Genomic DNA, 20,630 nt, shown 5'->3' with positions numbered 1-20,630 from the left:
ACTAAGCGCATTAAGTTGGTGGAGTCCACAGTACCGAGGCTAGCGTCGACTTTCAGAGCATTGCACTGTGAGTAGCTATCCCACAGTTCCTGCAGTCTCTGCCGCCCATTGGAATTCTGGGATAAGCTCCCAATGCCTGATGGGGCAAACACATTGTTGCAGGTGGTTTTGGGAACATGTCGTCAGTCGCCCCTCCCTCCGTGAAAGCAATGGCAGACAATCGTTTTGTGCCTTTTTTCCTTGCAGGCGCCATACTGCTTTCAGCAGACGGTGCAGTAGGGTTGCAAACCATCATCATCGAACGACCACTTCCGCTGCCACTCTGCTCTCCTGCTGCTATGAATCCACCTTGCAGGTCCTCTACATGACCATCATCATCCACCGCTTCCGCTGCCACTCTGCTCTCCTGCTGGTCTGACAGGGCCGCTTCCACTGCAACTCTGCTCAGCTGCTCTTGTCTCACCATACCATGGCAAGTGTGCAGCCCGCTCAGCTGTTGTGTTCTGGCAGCAGATGGTGCAGTAGGTCTGCAAAACTGGCCATCCAACCACAGCTTCCCCTGCAACTCTACTCTCCTGCAGACGCCATACCACAGCAAGCATGGAGCCTGCTCAGATCATCGCAGTTATAAGCATTGAAACACCTCACGCATTATCATGCAATATATGTGGAACCAGAACCTGCAAAAGCAGGCGAGGAGGAGACGGCGGCGCAGTGACGAGTGTGACGAGGACATGGACACAGACTTCTCTCAAAGTACGGGCCCCGGCAATTTGGCCATCCTGGTGGCAATGGGGCAGGCTCATGTCATGGAATGCCGATTCTGGGCCCAGGAGACAACCACAGACTGGTGGGACCGCAGGGTGTTGCGGGTCTGGGATGATTCCCAGTGGCTGCGAAACTTTCACAGGCATAAGGGCACTTTCATGGAACTTTGTGACTTGCTTTCCCCTGCCCCAAAGCGCAAGAACACCAAGATGAGAGCAGCCCTCACAGTTCACAAGCGAGTGGAGATAACCCTCTGGAAGCTTGCAACACCAGACAGCTACCGGTCAGTCGGGAATCAATTTGGAGTGGGCAAATCTACTGTGGTGGCTGCTGTGATGCAAGTAGCCAACGCAATCACTGAGCTGCTGCTAGTAAGGGTAGTGACTCTTGGAAATGTGCAGGTCATAGTGGATGGCTTTGCTGCAATGAGATTCCCTAACTGTGGTGGGGCAATAGACGGAAGCCATATCCCTATCTTGGGACCGGAGCACCAAGACAGCCAGTACATAAACCTCAAGGGGTACTTTTCAATGGTGTTGCAAGCACTGGTGGATCACAAGGGACGTTTCACCAACATCAATGTGGGATGGCCGGAAAGGGTACATGAAGCTCGCATCTTCAGGAACTCTGGTCTGTATGAGCAGCTGCAGCAAGGGACTTTATTTTCTGGTCTGGAAAGTACCGTTGGGGATGTTGAAATGCCTATAGTTATCCTTGGGGACCCAGCCTACCCCTTAATGCCATGGCTCATGAAGCCGTAGACAGGCATCCTAACCCCCCCCGCCCCACACACACACCCAATTCTCTGGGATCATCGCTTCACCCCTCCCCCCACCGCGTGGCTAACAGCGGGGATGATTTCTTTCCAGCCACAGGCAAACAGCCCAGCAGGAACGGCCACCTCTGAATGTCCCCTTAATAAAATTCCCCTATTTCAACCAGGTGACCATGAATTATTTATCACTCTCCCAAGGATAACACAGAGAGATAAAGAATACATGTTGCTCGAATGCCAGCAAACACCGGGACCACACGCTGCCATGCTTTCTTATGCAATGATTCCAGACTATGTGCTACTGGCCTGCTGTGGTAAAGTGTCCTATATTGGAGGACGCAATAAGGCTGCCCTCCCCAGAAACCTTTTGCAAAGCCTTTGGGAGTACATCCAGGAGAGGTTCATGGAGATATCCCTGGAGGATTTCAGCTCCATCCCCAGACACGTTAACAGACTTTTTCAGTAGCTGTATTGGCCGCGAATGCATCCCAAGTCTTCAGGGAAAATCAATCATTAAACACGCTTGCTTATAAACCGTGTATTATATTTACAAAGGTACACTCACCAGGGGTGCCTTCTCCGCCTTCAAGGTCCGGGAGCCCGTCTTGGGAGGGTATTGGCTCCAGGGTGATAAACGGTTCCTGGCTGTTGGGGAGAATGGTTTCTCCGCTTGCCTGGTGTGTACTATCTTCCTGGTCCCCAAAATCCTCATCCCTGTTGCGTGAGACTCCCTTGCAGGAGTCCACATACAGGTGTGGGGTAGTTGTAGGGGCACCCCCTAGAATTGCATGCAGCTCATCATGGAAGTTGCATGTTTGGGGCTCTGACCCGGAGTGACCGTTTGCCTCTGTTTTTTTGGTACACTTGCCTGAATTCTTTAACTGCTGCGGGTCCCTGTTATAGCCTCTGTCCTTCATGCCCTTGGAGATTTTTTCAAATATTTTGGCATTTCATCTTTTGGAACAGAGTTCTGATAGCACGGATTCGTTTCCCCATACAGCGATCAGATCCAGTACCTCCCGTTTGGTCCATGCTGGACCTCTTTTGCGATTCTGGGACTCCGTGGTCACCTCTGCTGATGAGATCTGCACAGTCACCTGTGCAGATCAGCTTGCCACACTGGCCAAACAGGAAATGAAATTCAGAAGTTCCTGGGGCTTTTCCTGTCTACCTGGCCAGTGCATCTGAGTTGAGAGTGCTGTCCAGAGCGGTCACAATGGAACACTCTGGGATAGCTCCCGGAGGCCAATACCATCGAATTGTGTCCACATTACCCCAAATTCAACCCAGCGATGTCGATTTCAGCACTAATCCCCTAGTCAGGGAGGAATACAAAATTGATTTTAAGAGCCCATTAAGTCGACAAAAATGGCTTCATTGTGTGGACAGGTGCAGGGTTAAATTGATATAACACTGCTAAATTTGACCTAAACTCCTCGTGTAGACCAGGGCTGAGGTTCTTCAAAAAGAGCCACTAAGGTTTGTGGAAGAAATCTGCAGCCAGTTTTAATTCTGTTTGTGTTTTTTTTTATGTGAAATCAAGCAAAACTTGATAGGTTCAAATGACTTTTTGGATTCTTCAAATTCAGCCCTTTAAGAAAACACCAGAGGAGTAGAACCCAAGAGAACTGAAACCAAAGTTTACATGAAGCATCAAAAACAAACTGCTGAGTTTTAAACAGCTCAAACATGTTAAGAAGAAATATTCTCATCATAAAGTAGTTAGGGAGACGATGAGTATAAGGCACAATATGAAAATACATTCCCTTCCATTGTTCTGTTTTTATAAGCATATTTATTTTTAAAAAGCTAAACCAATCCAAACAAATTCAATGTCAGTGATTTATAAATCAATTCAAATGAAGTTGCAAGCTTAGATTTGCCCAGATTTTACCATGTTTTACAATGTGTTTAATAGCTCCTCTCTATATGACTCTGAGGTGGCCACATCTGGGAATGATGTGTTCAGTAGTGTGTGCTTCATTACCAGAATTTTATGGATAAATTAGAGAAGTTTCTTAGAGAAGTGATAAAGGATTCACTGATTAGGAAAAAAATACACAGGAACAATTATAAATTATTATACCCACCTGTAGAGTTTGGCTAAGCAACAGCTGTGATGGGGGCGTAGGAGGAACACGGTTACAGGGTACAGCTATTTAAAAGGAAAAACCCCAACAGGCAATTCCTACTTGCCTTACTCAATAATAAAAGCAACTAAAAGAGAAAAGAATAATTTATGATGGTACATGGGGTTTACCAGTTATGGGGTTGGGGGGGTGAAACTTGAAAAAGCATTTAAATTGGTATAACTACCAAGGGAAATCAGCAAGAGGGACATGTTTCTTCCTCAGACTGTTGAAGAGTCTCCCACTTGTTTTCCATATGCAAGTATAACATCATGCCCCTTAGGAGGGTCATAGGCAGCAGGGATTCAAACTGGAAGCTCTGATTCCAAAAGCATGAACCACTACTTCCTAAGCTAAACTACTCAAGTTTGTTAGCTCAAAACTGTAGCATTTCACAAACCTACATGCATGGCCCAACCACTATAGGGTGACACAGCACCACATTATGTTAAACATGGGTTATATTTAATCATCATTGAAAAAACAGGGCTAGGGAGCTTACAACAGGGAGAAGTCTTCCACAGTCAGAGAAATACACTGGATAACCAAGTGGACTTTTACATATCCAACTTCTATATTTAATAATTGTATGCTTCAAAATAGAACATTGTCATATTTGTACTTCTTTATATAGCTCTTGGTCATTCCTGTTGCTGCATGGATACTAGACTTGATCTATTTAAGTTAGAGTTATTTATTTTATGCTAATCAAGTAGTTGGAGAAAAATTGCTCAGGGTTCCCCCAAAGGCTTAGGATAACTAAATAATTCAGCTGTTGTCCGCTGCACACATCAGCTTTTAACATTTTCTCATAAATCTGTTTTACCTATCTCACACTGTTCTTATTTAAATGCTTACCTCGCACATGCTGAACAGGGCATATTTCAGAATGTTAACCACCACGGAGGTTAACCTAAGGTTAGCAGGTTAAATATTAGGCATTTCTCTTTAAATCCAGGAGGCTTACATAACAGAGTGAGGAAATCCCAAATGGTAATTGGTCATCTCCCTGCCCATCAAAATAATTGAGACAGAAGAACCCAGTGTCATATACCAAACCATGGAACCTTAATGAATTCTGGGCTAATCCTAAAGTGGGACTATTTGTAAATATGTGCATTGACCTACCTTAAAAGGGAAACAGTTATATTTCTCTGACAGGGACATGGCAATAAACTGTGATTTTTGCTATTCCTAGAATGTAACTGTAATGCAATGATATTCTCTCTTTTACTATGTTCTAAGCTGGTCATAGCATGATGTCAAGAGAAGTCATTTAACTATACCAGACACCTGAGAAGGATGTGTGTTACCCCCCACCTCACAACCTTGGGTGCCTTGTAATGCTTTGCTGAAGTAACTCCCACCTGGGCCACTCAAACAGTTTTCCAGCATGCAAGCCACACCCTCCAGTCAGTACAAGAAATGAGGCCTAAGAGTCAGAAACAGTTACAAGATAAAAGGCTTTCCAGTGCCTAACAAACTATAGTACATTTAAAGCAAAGTTTCTCACCACATGCTTCCAGAAGCATTACTGACCAAACTTTTCATGTAAGGATTCCTCCCCAGAATTCAATGGGTATTTACTTTGTCTTCTCAGGTGCGGAGAATGAGATTAGCAGGGAGAGAAAGAGGGGTGTCTTGGAGTGTTCACCCCTACTTTTTATAGTTCCAGCCCCTCTTTGGGAAAAAAAAATCCAGATAAGACCCAAGAGACAGGGGGTCTGGTGGAGGAAGGAGACATCATGCGGCTTCTTTGCTAAGATGTAAATCTTTTGTGCCGTCCCCCTTTCTTGCCAAAGAATGGGCACTTGATAGGTGATGGGCCATCAGCTTTGCTGATGCCTGCTTAGGTCACCACTTGCCCTTTGTCTTTGAGAAACAGGTTTGCCCACTTTCCAGACTTATCTGGGAAACACTCTTCAGTCATGATTTAAGCTTGTGTACACATTGTACAGATAAAGGCAACTGAGAATTAATAAATGGGGACTTTCTTAGCTCTCCTGTTCATGGGCACTTATATAATTAGTCATTTGTACAGCTAACCACCCGCAGCAAAACCCACATCCATTCCTAAGTGCAAACACAGTCTGGATATTCCCTCAATAGACTATTTTGGTTTCTGTAAAACTAAAAGTTTAGAACTGATGCCTTGGCTCAAAGACAGTTCTGCTCACAGAACCGTCACATGAAAAAGGATACAAGATTAATAGTCATTGACTTTAACTGCTAAAAGCTTTCAGTGAAGACCAAGGGTATGTCTTCTCTACCCACCGGATCGCGGGTCTAGATGCAATAAATCAATCCCTGAGCACTGTCCCGTCAACTCCTGTACTCCAGCACTGCGAGAGGCACAGGCAGAGTTGACAGGGGAGCGGCAGCAGTCGACTCACCGCGGTGAAGACACCACGGTAAGTTGATCTAGTATGTCGACTTCAGCTACGTTATTCATGTAGCTGAAGTTGCGTAACTTAGATCGATCCCCATCCCTCAGTGTAGACCAGGGATAAGACTTAAACCACAGGAAATACCACACAACAAGAATATCAACAGCTAGTTGCGATTTCAAAACAGGCATCTCTAAAGATGTTAAATTCTGAAAAATACAAAGATAGCCCTCCACACAAACACCTCTCACTATTACTTGTCCTTATTTTCTATTAATTCAAAATAAGTTTTTCATACTTATTGATTTCAGAGAGCAGAACAATTCATCTGCCGTTTTTCAGGTATCACATATCAGGTTTCCTGATTATTTTCAGGTATTTTGGCAGAATCAATGGCTTGCTGTGCAAGATGCTCCCAGGTGTGGTAATAAAATGTAGAAAGGGATATAATGCAGAATAGTATCCAAGAGAAGTTATAAGGAACAATTAAATACTCATTCTTCAGGGCAGCAGCTATTCACTTGTTGGGAATTCTAGACTGTACATATTTTACAAGAAACAAGATTTATGCAAAATTGAAAGTGAACAGGAGCAATAAGAGCTCCTAAATAAAAAGAGTTACTAAGAGTTGCCCTGTCTTGATTAAATGTATGGTTACAGAATTACACTGTTACCTGCATTTTTGATTGAAATTGGCATCATTGTCTTTGTTATCAGATTCTGAAGACTGATTATGGAAGCTAGTTTAAATTACTTGCTAGGACCTAGGAATGTTAAAAAAAAAATAGAAATGGTGGATATTGTAGGTATTCACAGAACAAAGACAGTGTTACAAGACTTTGATATGATATACTCTGGTGACATACTAATAGTATACAAAAACATGTCCCATATGACATTTTCCTGAGAAACAAATTATTTAAATCCTCCAACAATATAGCTTTCAGGCTAAAGAAAAAAGACTTTTCATTTGCCCACAGGTAACTACAATTTCAAACTTGATTTGCCAAAAAGAAAAAAACATGGTAGCCCCAATTCTAGGACTGTCAGCTCACTGACCAGATTCTCAGCCTGCACAAGTCAAAGTATCTCCTTTGAAATCAGTGGTGTCCTGGTGATTTATACCAGGACAGGCTCTCTCATTAAAATACAGTATTGTGGCTGCTGTCAATACCTAAAATAATTTATCTGAATTCTACTTGGTCTTTTTTTGAACAGTTGTGCCAGGGTTTCTCATTTTTATTCTCTTGTTTTTAGTCTCAGACTCTCACATGGTTATGCATGTTTAATTATGTCTTTGCTTTACTATAAATTGAAAAGCCATTAAAAACAGTGTGGTATTAAGACAGAATTGATGCTATATAACAAGCTATTTCAAATTCAAATAAAAGAATCTTAATACCTAAGCAATACCAAGTATTATGTCTTTGTCAAGGTTCCTTCCCCACTCTGAACTCTAGGGTACAGATGTGGGGACCTGCATGAAAACCTCCTAAGCTTACTTTTACCAGCTTAGGTTAAAACTTCCCCAAGGTACAAACTATTTTACCCTTTTCCCTTGGACTTCCACTGCCACCACCAAACATTTATCTGGGTTTATTGGGAAAGCGTTGTTTGGAAACGTCTTTCCCCCCAAAATCCTCCCAACCCTTGCACCCGACTTCCTGGGGAAGGTTTGGTAAAAATCCTCACCAATTTGCATAGGTGACCACAGACCCAAACCCTTGGATCTTAGAACAATGAAAAAAAAAAAAACATTCAGTTCTTGAAAAGAACCATTTTAATAGAAGAAACAGTAAAAAGAATCACCTCTGTAAAATCAGGATGGTAAATACCTTACAGGGTAATTAGATTCAAAACAGAGAATCCCTCTAGGCAAAACCTTAAGTTACAAAAAAGACACACAGACAGGAATATTCATTCTATTCAGCTCAGCTTAATTTTCTCAGCCATTTAAAGAAATCACAATCTAAGGCATATCTAGCTAGATTACTTACTAAGTTCTAAGACTCCATTCCTGTTCTGTCCCTGGCAAAAGCATCACACAGACAGAGACCCTTTGTTTTTCTCCCTCCTCCCAGCTTTTGAAAGTATCTTGTCTCCTCATTGGTCAGGTGCCAGCGAGGTTATCCTAGCTTCTTAACCCTTTACAGGTGAAAGGGTTTTTCCTCCGGCCAGGAGGGATTTTAAAGGTGATTATCCTTCCCTTTATATTTATGACAGTCTTCCTCGTTTGAAATGCAGCTCTAAATTGTACAGAAGAGCTCTAGTCCATTAGTGGTGTCTGTTGTTGATGTAGAGTGCTAACTTTGACTGTATCAAAATGTTTTGTTTCTGGTATCCCTTCAAGACAACAGGAAATAGTCTGGAAAACAATTGCATACTTCTCATTCACTTGAATCTGCATCAGGTCAGGGATCATGCTTTACTCCATACATACACATGGGATTGTTTTGATAGATTGTGGAAGTTCCATGTTCTCAGTTTGTAAAAGCATGAAATATTTTTGTGGGAAGGAGATGTCCATTTTCTAGCCTCTTCTACTGCTAAATATACAAAATTATTTACCCGTTTAAATTCGCCATCCTTAAGAATAAATTGACTATTGAGGGTTCAGATTGTCTTTCATTTCTAGCAATTTGAGAATAGACCTTTCTAGCTTCCCCCACCACAGTGACAGACAGGCAGGCAGACCTGATTCAACAGCCCTCTCCTTGAAAAGTATGAGACATTTCAGTCACAATTAAGTTGACAGGCAGAACCCACAGGCCCACAAACCTGTATATCTCCTTAAGAACACCCAGATGTCTGGCTACATCAGCTCTTGATTCAGTTTCCGCAATATATTCCAAATGGGTGACAGCTGAATGATAGAAAATTATCATAATCCTCAAAGCTTGTCTACATGGTGGGGTAATGTGCTCTACAGGGGTATGATGTAAAGTGCTGTGCATTAATTGGTCCATATAGATCCTGCTGTTTCACTTTCATGTAGTGCTATTTGAAACAGTACTATATTAAAGCACACTGGGGGACCTTTAGGGTGCACCAGCAGGGTCTATATGGCCCAATTAATGTGCAGCATATTACTGCACTTTAGAAATCACACTCCCGTCGACTGTATTACGTATACAAGTTCTAAGTGGTCTGACCTAAATAGTAACCCATGGCTGTTGCTTCCAAAACAGATTACACTTCCACCAAAATCATTAGCAATAACTGAAGTTATCTTTAAAAGCTTAAAATAGTAATATTTGTAAGGGCTTGTCTACAAGAGAGACTTACGGAAGTTCATCTGAATTTTAACTAAAAAGTGTTAAAGTGGATTAATTGAACTATATGAAACCCCTGTGCAGACACACTTTCAGAAGTAAAATGGATTTAATTCAGTTTAATTAACTTCCAAAAAAAAAAATCAAGGAAACAGAGGTTGAACAGTTCAACCTTTAGTGCCCAGAGGGTGGCAGAGTAGCCACTGCAACATATAAGAGTCCTCAGTTATATTGCAGCTAAATTGAGTCTGAGGTTTTTTCAGAAGATAAGATCTCTCTACTTCATCAGAAAGAAAATGTGTTAGACTGTATGGAACTGAAGAACTGCATGGAAAGTGATAGACATGGAATGATCAGAGGGATAGGTTTCCTCATACATATAATGGGCTGGATTGCATGATCGAGTGTACCAAACTGGAATGATTGATTTAACAGTTTCTATCCTCAGTCTTTTAGGATTAATAGTGATGGGTCCTCTTCACTTTCTAGTTGATAAAAATCATGAGGAAAAACCTGAAAAGTTATTAAAATGATTTGATTCAGAATGAATACGAGCTCACAATGAGGCAGTTTCCATAAAAGCCACTTTGAACAGTCTGTCTTGAGCAGCTTAGTTTATATGCCCTCCTTTTTACCCGAGTGTGCAGAGTGTGCGCGTGCACACTTACTTTTTCTGTTGCATTGCAGCATACCTTCTTCCTGCATGATTTCACTCCCTCTCAGTTTTCACTCTCCAAAACACTGTCAAATAAAATTTTTATTATTTTAAAATATAGAATTATGAAACAACAACAATATATGTATTACTACATTAAAGTCTCAGGTCATTTTTGGCAGACTACCAACTACATATTTCATTAATATTTCCCCACACCTCCTAAAAGCCTGGCAACATTTTAGCAACTTTTTTTCAGAGGGGAGGGGAGAAAGATGTAACTATTTCAGAGAACACCTATCAAAAAAGCCTATTTTATTTATATAGCTACATATAGATTTCTATACGGAAGATTCTGTCTCAGAGAAAGGTTTCAGAGTAACAGCCGTGTTAGTCTGTATTCGTAAAAAGAAAAGGAGTACTTGTGGCACCTTAGAGACTAACCAGTTTATTTGAGCATGAGCTTTCGTGAGCTACAGCTATGCATCCGATGAAGTGAGCTGTAGCTCACGAAAGCTCATGCTCAAATAAACTGGTTAGTCTCTAAGGTGCCACAAGTACTCCTTTTCTTGTCTCAGAGAAAGGTGTTCTATTTCCCCATATATACTCTACACATCCTCAGGCAGGTCTTCACTTTGGGGAGATCAATGCTGCTGCAGGGTGCTCTCCAGTCGAACCCGGTACTCCAGCTCCCAGAGAAGAGTAAGGGAAGCCAACTGAAGAGCATCTCCCATCGACACAGTGCAGTGAACACACCGGGGTAAGTCGACCTAAGCTACATAGACTCCAGCTACGTAATTCAGGTAGCTGCAGTAACATAACTTAGGTAGTGAAGGCAAGCCCTTAGTTTCTAACCAACCTAAAATTTTGCACTGCTAATGTACATTATTGATGGTTAAAAAATTAGGAGAGTATATTTTATATAAACAAACCAATATGACACCTACTACAGTGAAGGAAAAATAGAGTACACAACAATATTTTAGAAACACTTTTTAAAACTACACCTCAATCTTAACCAATGAGATCCTAGAACGTACATATGGTAGTCAATAGTGGTCTTTTGAATTGCTCTCTTTGCTGGTAAAATAGGTATGTTAGGTAATATTAACGCACAAACATGTTGAAGTAGTTTGGGTTGCTACACACACAACATATCATCCACAAGCCTATAAAAGCAAGACTTTGAAAGTTAACCCACTTAACAGTACATATCTATTCCTCCAACCATCTACAAGCACACGCCTTATTACCACAGCTACTGTACACCACAGATCGTGCACCATAAATATTATCTCTCCCATGTATTAATCTTTCTGCTCTTTGCCAGTTTATTCCCCCGCCCCACCCCCCAAGCAGCTGTGATGTTTGGTGTAGGGTCATTTGGTTAAAATGTTGTGTGAAGATGCGTTGTTGAAGGGGGTGATGTAAGGCAGAAGTCCCTGCGGAGGGGGCAGCAGCAGAGTTAAGTTGGCAGTGTATAGTGTTGTGGTAATAGAAAGGAATGTGCTGATGAACAGAGATGTAATTTAATGGAATGTACTGTTTGGTGGCTTAACTTTTCATTTCCTCGCCTCTGAGGATTTTTGTCAAACATGTTAGTGTAGCAATCTTAACTTTTTAATGTAGTAATTTCATAGGGTTTTTTGTAATGCTTAATTGGTGATGAAAGAGTCAGCAGAGCCAATCTATGGGAATAAGAGTGTAATGGGAAAACACTCTTATTAGAAGCCATGCACAAGTCCTCTGTTATAAGATGAAATCTGACAGTCAGCTATAGTTTCCTGAGGGAAAAAAAGTCTATTTGTGAGCCCTGCCCCCCATCAATTAGGTTGGCTTATACGCTTCCCCATCATTCAAGCTTTCATGCACCTAGAATCAACCCTGCCCCACCCCCAACTACTAGGTTGATTGGGGCACCCATGCAACCAGGTTAGTTTGTATCCAGCCTCCATCAATCAAGTTTGCTTACACATTGCATAATCTTTCAGTTTTAATGAGAGTAATGACTAAAGTGCTTCTAGATCCAACATTAAAAACCCTACACCAGTTGTCACACACATTGCTTTTGAGCGGACAGAATGTTTTTTTAAAGCGATAATCAGTCAACAATGAAAAATAGGACTGCTGAGTGGAAAAAATTCAGCCAAGTCCAAATCCAAACCCTTCCTATCAAAAGGATATGATAGAAATCAAACTAAAACTACACAGAATTTTTTAAGGGCAGAAAAATTATCCCTGTGTGACATTTCACATGAATTGGCCACCCCCTTTTAGAAAACCTTTAAGCCTATTTTAAAATGAAATCCCAACTTTAAGATCACTATCAGGCACCTGTAATTATTTTTGGGTCAGGCCTGCAGTTTTTTGAGAGGCCAAATTCCCATTCTTTTTCTGTTGTACGGGGGGGGGGACACAACATAGAAATAGACCTCTGACAGAGGCTACACTCAGTGCTTTTGGGAGGAAGGGTATTTGGATTCAAAATATCTTACAAGACTGCAATACTAACATCTGACTCACCACAGACTCTCAAGCGTTCTTGTCCCTGGCCCTGTGATATGCAATCCTGAGAGACTCCAAGATAGTTATATGAGCTCTCGGGGCCTCCCCCTACCCCATCAATGAGGAACAACATGTTCCCGTCTCAAGGGAAGTATGGTTAACATGGCCAGCACCTAGAGATTAGAGTTTCCAGGGTTCTGAACAGAAAATTAGGACAATTAACAGAAGTTTCCAGATCACAGGCCTTGGTTCTCGTGGGGGACTTCAAATCACCCTGACATCTGCTGGGAGAGCAATACAGCAGTGCACAGACAATCCAGGAAGTTTTTGGAGTGTGTTGGGGACAACTTCCTGGTGCAAGTGCTGGAGGAATCAACTGGGCTGTGGTCCTCTTGACCTGCTGCTCACAAACAGGTATGAATTGGTAGGGGAAGTAAAAGTGGATGGCAACCTGGACAGCAGTGACCATGAGATGGTTGAGTTCAGGATCCTGACACAAGGAAGAAAGGAGAGCAGCAGAATATGGACCCTGGACTTCAGAAAAGCAGACTGACTCCCTCAGGGAGCGGATGGGCTCCCTTGGGAGGCTAATATGAGGGGGAAAGGAGTCCAGGAGAGCTGGCTGTATTTTAAAGAAGCTTTATTGAGGGCATAGGAACAAACTACCCGACGTGCAGAAAGAATAGCAAATATGGCAGGCAACCAGCTTGGCTTAACAGAGAAATCTTCGGTGAGCTTAAAACACAAAAAGGAAGCTTACCAGAAATGGAAACTGACAGATGACTAGGGAGGAGTATAAAAATATTGCTTGAGCATGCAGGGGTGTAATCAGGAAGGCCAAAACACAAGTGGAGTTGCAGCTAGCAAGGGGTGTGAAGGGTAACAAGAAGGATTTCTACAGGTATGCAAGCAACAAAAAGGTGGTCAGGGAAAGTGTGGGACCTTTAATGAATGGAAGCGGCAACCTAGTGACAGATGATGTGGAAAAAGCTGAAGTACTCAATGCTTTTTTTGCATTGGTCTTCACAGACAAGGTCAGCTCCCAGACTGCTGCACTGGCAACACAGTATGGGGAGGAGGCGAACTGCCCTCAATGGTAAAAGAACAGGTTAAGGACTATTTAGAAAAGCTGGACATGCACAAGTTCATGGGTCCAGATCTAATGCATCCAAGGGTGCTGAGGGAGTTGGCTGATGTGATTGCAGAGCCACTGGACATTATGTTTGAAAACTTATGGCAATTGGGGGAGATCCCAGAGGATTGGAAAAAGGCAAATATAGTGCCCATCTTTAAAAAAGGGAAGAAGGAGAATCTGGGGAACTACAGACTGATCAGCCTCACCTCAGTCCCTGGAAAAGTCACAGAGCAGGTCCTCAAGGAATCCATTTTGAAGCACTTGGAGGAGAGGAAGGTGATCAGGAACAGTCAACATGGATTCACCAAGGGCAAGTCATGCCTGACCAACCTGATTCCATTCTATGATGAGATAACTGGCTCTGTGGATATTGGGAAAGCGGGAACATGATATATCTTGACTTTAGCAAAGCTTTTGATATGGTCTCTCACAGCATTCTTGCCAGTAAGTATAGATTGGATGAATGGACTATAATGCGGATAGAAAGCTGGCTAGACCATCGGGCTCAATGGGTAGTGATCAACAGTTTGATGTCTAGTTGGCAGCCGGTATCAAGTGGAGTTCTCCAGAGGTCTGTCCTGGGGCCGGTTTTGTTCAACAGCTTCATTAATGATCTAGATGATGGGATGGATTGCACCCTCAGCAAGTTTATGGATAACACTAAGCTGTGAGGAGAGGTAGATATGCTGGGGTAGGAATAGGGTCCAGAGTGACTTAAACAAATTGGAGGATTGGGATAAAAGAAATCTGGTGAGGTTCAAAAAGGACAAATGCAGAGTCCTGCACTTAAGACCGAAGAATCCCATGCACTGCTACAGGCTGGTGACTGACTGGCTAAGCAGTAGTTTTGCAGAAAACGGCCAGGGGATTACAGTGGATGAGAAGCTGGATATGAGTCAACAGCGTGCCCTTGTTGCCAAGAAGGCTAACGACATATCGGGCTGCATTAGTAGGAGCATTGCCAGCAGATCGAGGGAAGTGATTGTTCCCCTCTATTCGGCATGGTGAGGCCACATCTGGAGTATTGTGTCCAGTTTTGTGCCGCCCGCTACAGAAAGGATGTGGAAAAATTGGAGCAAGTCCAGTGGAGGGCACATGACTTATGAGGAGAGGCTGAGGGAACTGGGCTTATTTAGTCTGCAGAAGAGAAGAGCGAGGAGGGATTTGATAGCAGCCTTCAACTACATGAACGAGGGTTCCAAAGAGGATGGAGTTAGGCTGGTCTCAGTGGTGGCAGATGACAGAACAAGAAGCAATGGTTTCAAGTTGCAGTGGGGGAGGTCTAGGTTAGATATTAGGAAAAAACTATTTCACTCAGAGGGTGGTGAAGCACTGGAATGGGTTACCCAGGGAGTTGGTGGAACCACTATTCTTAGAGGTTTTTAAGGCCTGGCTTGAAAAAGCCCTGACTGGGATGATTTAGTTCAGGTTGGTCCTGCTTTGAGTAAGGGACTGGACTTGATGACTTCCTGAGGTCTCTTCCAACCCTAATCTTCTATGATTCTATGAAAATAATTCAGAATTTCCTTGCAGGAAAATTATTCCCACCCCTTCTATGCAATAGTCACCCTTCAGGATCAGTTCCTCAGCATCATCTCACTCTGAAGAAACCACTTTCCAGCTTGACACAGGGTGTTACAGGAATAGAATATCAGGGTTGGAAGGGACCTCAGGAGGTCATCTAGTCCAACCCCCTGCTCAAAGCAGGACCAATCCCCAATCAAATCATCCCAGCCAGGGCTTTGTCAACCCTGACCTTAAAAACTTCTAAGGAAGGAGATTCTACCACCTCCCTAGGTAGCGCATTCCAGTGTTTCACCACCCTCCTAGTGAAAAAGTTTTTCCTAATATCCAACCTAAACCTCCCCCACTGCAACTTGAGACCATTACTCCTTGTCCTGTCCTCTTCTACCACTGAGAATAGTCTAGAACCATCCTCTCTGGAACCACCTCTCAGGTAGTTGAAAGCTATCAAATCCCCCCTCATCCTTCTCTTCTGCAGACTAAACAATCCCAGTTCCCTCAGCCTCTCCTCATAAGTCATGTGTTCCAGACCCCTAATCATTTTTGTTGCACTTCGCTGGACTCTCCAATTTATCCACATCCTTCTTGTAGTGTGGGGCCCAAAACTGGACACAGTACTCCAGATGAGGCCTCACCGATGTCGAATAGAGGGGAACGATCACATCCCTCGATCTGCTCGCTATGCCCCTACTTATACATCCCAAAATGCCATTGGCCTTCTTGGCAACAAGGGCACACTGCTGACTCATATCCAGCTTCTCGTCCACTGTAACCCCTAGGTCCTTTTCCGCAGAACTGCTGCCTAGCCATTCGGTCCCTAGTCTGTAGCTGTGCATTGGGTTCTTCCGTCCTAAGTGCAGGACCCTGCACTTATCCTTATTGAACCTCATCAGATTTCTTTTGGCCCAATCCTCCAATTTGTCTAGGTCCCTCTGTATCCTATCCCTGCCCTCTAGCGTATCTACCACTCCTCCCAGTTTAGTATCATAGCATGCCTAGGCACTGGATAGGTCTGAGAAACAGGAAGGGCAGCCACATACAGTCAAAGACAATGTCTGTGCAGGAAGCAACCAGAATGTAAGTGTTTTTGGACATCATGTTATCATCTCAGACAGCAGGCAAGTAAGGATTAAAGGGACAGAATCTATTAACTCTCACTCAGCTAAGCGTCCCAGTAATGGAAACCTAAATAAATAAAAGCTAAGATGGGGGCAGTGTGGCTCTGATGGAATTCAAAGGAACCTTCTGCTGCAAGAGAGGGAGAACAAGAGAAATGTCAAAGGGAAACTAGCCACCCAGGAGCAAAGAGAAAGAGAAATATGCCTATAACCCTAAACTTTAATAAAAAAAATGTTTTGGATGTCCTGCTAGTACAGACATTAGCTTGACAGTGCTAGTGAATTAAATTCCCCCACATTCTGCCCCTTTTGAGCCTCTCATTCTGTTCTCTTGCTTTCCCACTTCCCACCCTCAGGGAAACACCACCTTTACCGTCATGTGACAGTGAAGGAGGCAAGGTCTCCCACCACCCTATGCATTCCACCATTTAGCAGCCATTACTGAGCAATGAGCCGATCCTCAAATCTACTCTAACCCCATGCCTGCACAGCAGGGCTTTGAAACCTCACCAAGCTCCTTTTTAATTGCGATTAGGACGTGAACAGTCTCAATTAGACATAGTACATATAATTTCAGTACTGTCCATTGAAAATCGGAATGTGTGGTAACCCTACCTTTGGGATGTGGCCCACCCTTATCTTTCCTCCACCTTTGACTATGCTTTGCCTCACTGCTTCTTGGTAGATAACAGCGATTATCTGGAATGTTCCACAGAATGGGACAAGAGAGGGAGGAATGAATCTAAAGAAATCTTCTGCTTTATATTTCCGAGTACAGAATTAGGCTGCCATTATATATCTTTTTCCACATTCCACTTTGTCATTTACAATCTACAATACTGTTAATTCGGACTAAAAATGTCCATCTATTCTTTGTGCATAGAAATTAACTGTAGGACTGGGCCATATTGATACCTCTTCCCTTAAAAACCATTACATATTTTTCTTACACTCTGATGTTACATTGCAGAAGTCCAATTGGAACATAAGCAGAAAGTGTATTCATTATTTTACGTTCATTAGAGCCCACCAGAATGTGTCAGTCAGTCACTCTCTCTCTCCCTCACCCATCTCTCTCTCTATATATTTATATTTTACACTCTTATTTCCAGTTGACCCAGCTACAGGGATGCTATGTTTGCGTTTATGGAAGTAGTACCAAACTCTGATGCAATTCTGTGCAACTGAATTTGCAGAACATTAAATCACAATGCTGTAAGGAATCAAAATTGATAAATCTGATCAAAGAATTGTTTAACTTTATTGTCAATATGAGCTCTAAAGAACTCTGTTGAAGAAAGTCGGGGAATTTTGATTGCCTGAGGGGTACGTAATGTTCTTTTTTATTCTTAGAGAGTATTCATTTTATTACATTTTTCTCTAGAAATTGATATAAACAACATTGACAAGTGCTCTACTGAGCAGAATTCTGGTTAACTCATAACTCATTCACAGCGTTGGTTTAATTTATTTTTATCCAGGTTATTCCCCTGCACCCTCCCCCCACCCACAACATCCTCCTTTACTTTACAGCAGACACCACACCACCTCAATACCTTGTAGTGTCTCTACTAGAGATGACATGTAGTTTGATATGAAAGCTGATGTATGTGGTGTTCTGTAGTTCATCTAAGAGACTCTGTATAGGAAAGGGCAAGCAGAGAAGGACCATAGATAGAGAAGAGTGTTTTTTTTTTCCAAAAACTCAACTTCATATTTCTGGTGGTTTAATTAGGACTTTTAGTGTTACTTAAGTTGGTTGTTTGGGGATTTACATTTTTAAAGGCAAAGTTACAATGAAACATTAACGTACATCATAAATAATCTGGTCCTTAATGAGTAAATATTCAAAGATGAAGCCCCACGCTCATACTGTCCTCAAAAAGGTAGAAACAATGTTTAACATTAGCTCTATTTTGGGGAGGCAGAGGAATTCTGCATCTAGCTCCGTAGCTTTTTGATTGTATAGTAATGAAATTGCTCACCCACCCAACACACCCTTACCGAATGAATACTCCCCACTCTTTCCTTTGCTGCTGCTGCCGCCAAGTGCATACTACACTAACTCTTTTACAAGTCCCTAGCAGAAAAAAACAGGGGATCAACACTCTTGTATTGTGCATACAGGGCGAAAAATATTTTCACAGGTTGAGGGAAGGGGTGGGGGAGAAGTCTGCCTCTTACTTCCTAATTGCTATAGAACTGAATGTTTTTTTAAGTGTGACAGCAGTGAATGATATGAAGCAACAGCTACCCTAAACTGTCAGTGGCCTATCATTTCTTGCATTTTTCAGATCCTGAACATTCTAACGACTTAAAGCTTAAACATTTTGCTGAAACACAAGGCTCTCCTAGGCTCATGCAATTCCTAGAACAAGGCTGCAACCTCCTTGCAGAGTTCTGCAAAAGGAAACCCTAGACCTTGCAATGAGAACTCAGGCATGCCTGCAGATTCCATTTTCTTCAGCATGGAAAAGTGGCTTGATGCCTAATTCCCAAGAAAAAGCATTACCCCATCTCCCAGTATCCCATAATTCCAATTCTATAAAAGATAAACTAAATTCAGTAGAAGTGACCTAGAATAACGATCATGTGAAAAAACAAGCCTTAAAATTTACCACGCCATCTGTTCTGGTAGTCAAAAATACTCATTTACCCTGACAATCAGATAATCTGAGGTATACCACATAATCCCATGTACCAAAATAAATTGATTTTGACACTTGTAATCATTTATCTATAAGGGAGGGAGGTACGTTTTGCAGCAGCTGGGCAAGGAGAAGGCGAAGAGATTTGTTTGGTCATTTCCAACATGATTTTTTTTTATGAACCAAAAATTAACATTTTGGAATTTCCCTCAATTTTATCTAAAAACCCACACCACCACCACATTTTAACTCCCCCCCCCGCAACAAAATATTGATTTTCTAACCTAAATGATTTTTTTTTAAATGTAGCTTTACCAAAAGACCCAAAAAAGTGTGTGTTTCAGGTTGATCAAAACAATATCCCTCCCCCTCATATGTTTGGTTTCTGTGGCCAAATTAAAAAAAAAAAAAAAAAAAAAAGTCAGTTACTTGCCCAGTTCTAGTCAGTATTCACCAAGAACCCTTAGCTCAGGAGGGCTGCAACTAGCCAGACAGTGCTGCAATATCAACTCAATCAGCAATTGGCTCAGGTGGTTGAGACCTAACAAAGTTTAAGTCTCAGGCAAATGGTCATTGCTGTTGTAGTTCCCAGGAACTAGATCTACACAATGGAAATGCTAACAAAAGCTTTAACTCGGAAAGGTGTGCACTGTTTTAATAGGTTTATGAAGGACAGTATTTTGGCTTTCAAAGTACAAGTTCAGGACAAACATTGATGTCTATGGACACCTGTCCTTCTAAGTTACTAAAAATACAGGAAGATAGTATTTTTTTTTTTTTTTAAAGAGTTCATACTTCTGCATTTAGAGCTTGATCCTGCACTGCTGAACCTCTGGTCATCAGCAAATCACTTAAGTCCACTGGACTTTTCATGTGCTTAATGTTAAGCACAGGCTTCAGTGCTATATTGGATTGGGGCAGATTACTCAGGATTTTGGAGGGTGACGCCTTTGCATATTGTAGGCTGTATTCGGTCATGATATATGCATGTAGGATTCCTATAGACTAAATGGAAGCCCCATATCTGCAGATGAAGGCAGAATTAGGTCATTTTTTTCATAAACTTTTTTGTTGTTTTTGCCAATTCTTTTAAGAAAGCTTAGAATAATACTGGCAAAACAACAAAAAGGTTATGGAAAAATATATAAATCATCTATATATAAAAAATGGTCCTACCTTCTGTTTAAACTTTACTTTGAAGTTTTGAACATGAAGTTGCCAAGTACTTTTCCCCTGTACTTTCCGGTTGATGCAACCCAGGCCTTTCCCTTTGAAGTAATCAGCTTTCAATTAAACCAATGAGCTTTGCAGATTACTGTAATGGCTGCAGTAATTATTATGATTCCATTATTTTCTTTGTTAAGCACATTTGTAGTTTTAGATGACAGGAAATCAAGCAGGTAATTTGTAGAGATGTGTGAATAAGGAAATTATTCTATTCATGAGTTCATAATGAACAGTGAGATATCCTAATAATGTTTTGTGTTTTCTCACCTAACAAGGAATAGAAAAAGCAAAAGAAGTGACCTGGATAATTTCCTGTGACTTTCCCTTTGTTCTTATGCTCTTTTTACAGTATTTTTTCAGGGGCAATGCAGAATAAACTGAGATGAATCAACCAGAGCCAAGCTTTGAACCTTTGCTTTGAACCTTTTTGTGGAACTATTTCTGTCCTCCTCCTCCCTCTTGCAAGAATATAATACTCCAAGTAAGC

At 42.0% G+C, this 20,630-nt stretch overlaps 1 long non-coding RNA gene across 2 annotated transcripts in view; it reads right to left on the bottom strand.

Annotated features, from left to right (window-relative positions):
• LOC122461740 overlaps positions 1-20,630 on the bottom strand; it is an 89,218-nt gene that overhangs the window by 14,840 nt on the left and 53,748 nt on the right. The window contains exons 2-3 of one of the 2 annotated variants that reach the window (XR_006283887.1): positions 10,000-10,072; positions 9,519-9,844 (exon numbers count right to left, since the gene is read on the bottom strand). This is a non-coding gene — a long non-coding RNA (uncharacterized LOC122461740). Of the gene's footprint in view, positions 1-9,518; positions 9,845-9,999; positions 10,073-20,630 lie in introns of those variants that run through there. The other variant, XR_006283888.1, reaches the window with a different exon arrangement.

This window comes from Chelonia mydas, chromosome 9, assembly GCF_015237465.2.
Source record: "Chelonia mydas isolate rCheMyd1 chromosome 9, rCheMyd1.pri.v2, whole genome shotgun sequence".
NCBI classification, from domain to species: Eukaryota; Metazoa; Chordata; order Testudines; family Cheloniidae; genus Chelonia; species Chelonia mydas.
Note: the sequence above shows the minus strand (reverse complement) of the source record. Positions and strands in the feature narration are given on the sequence as shown.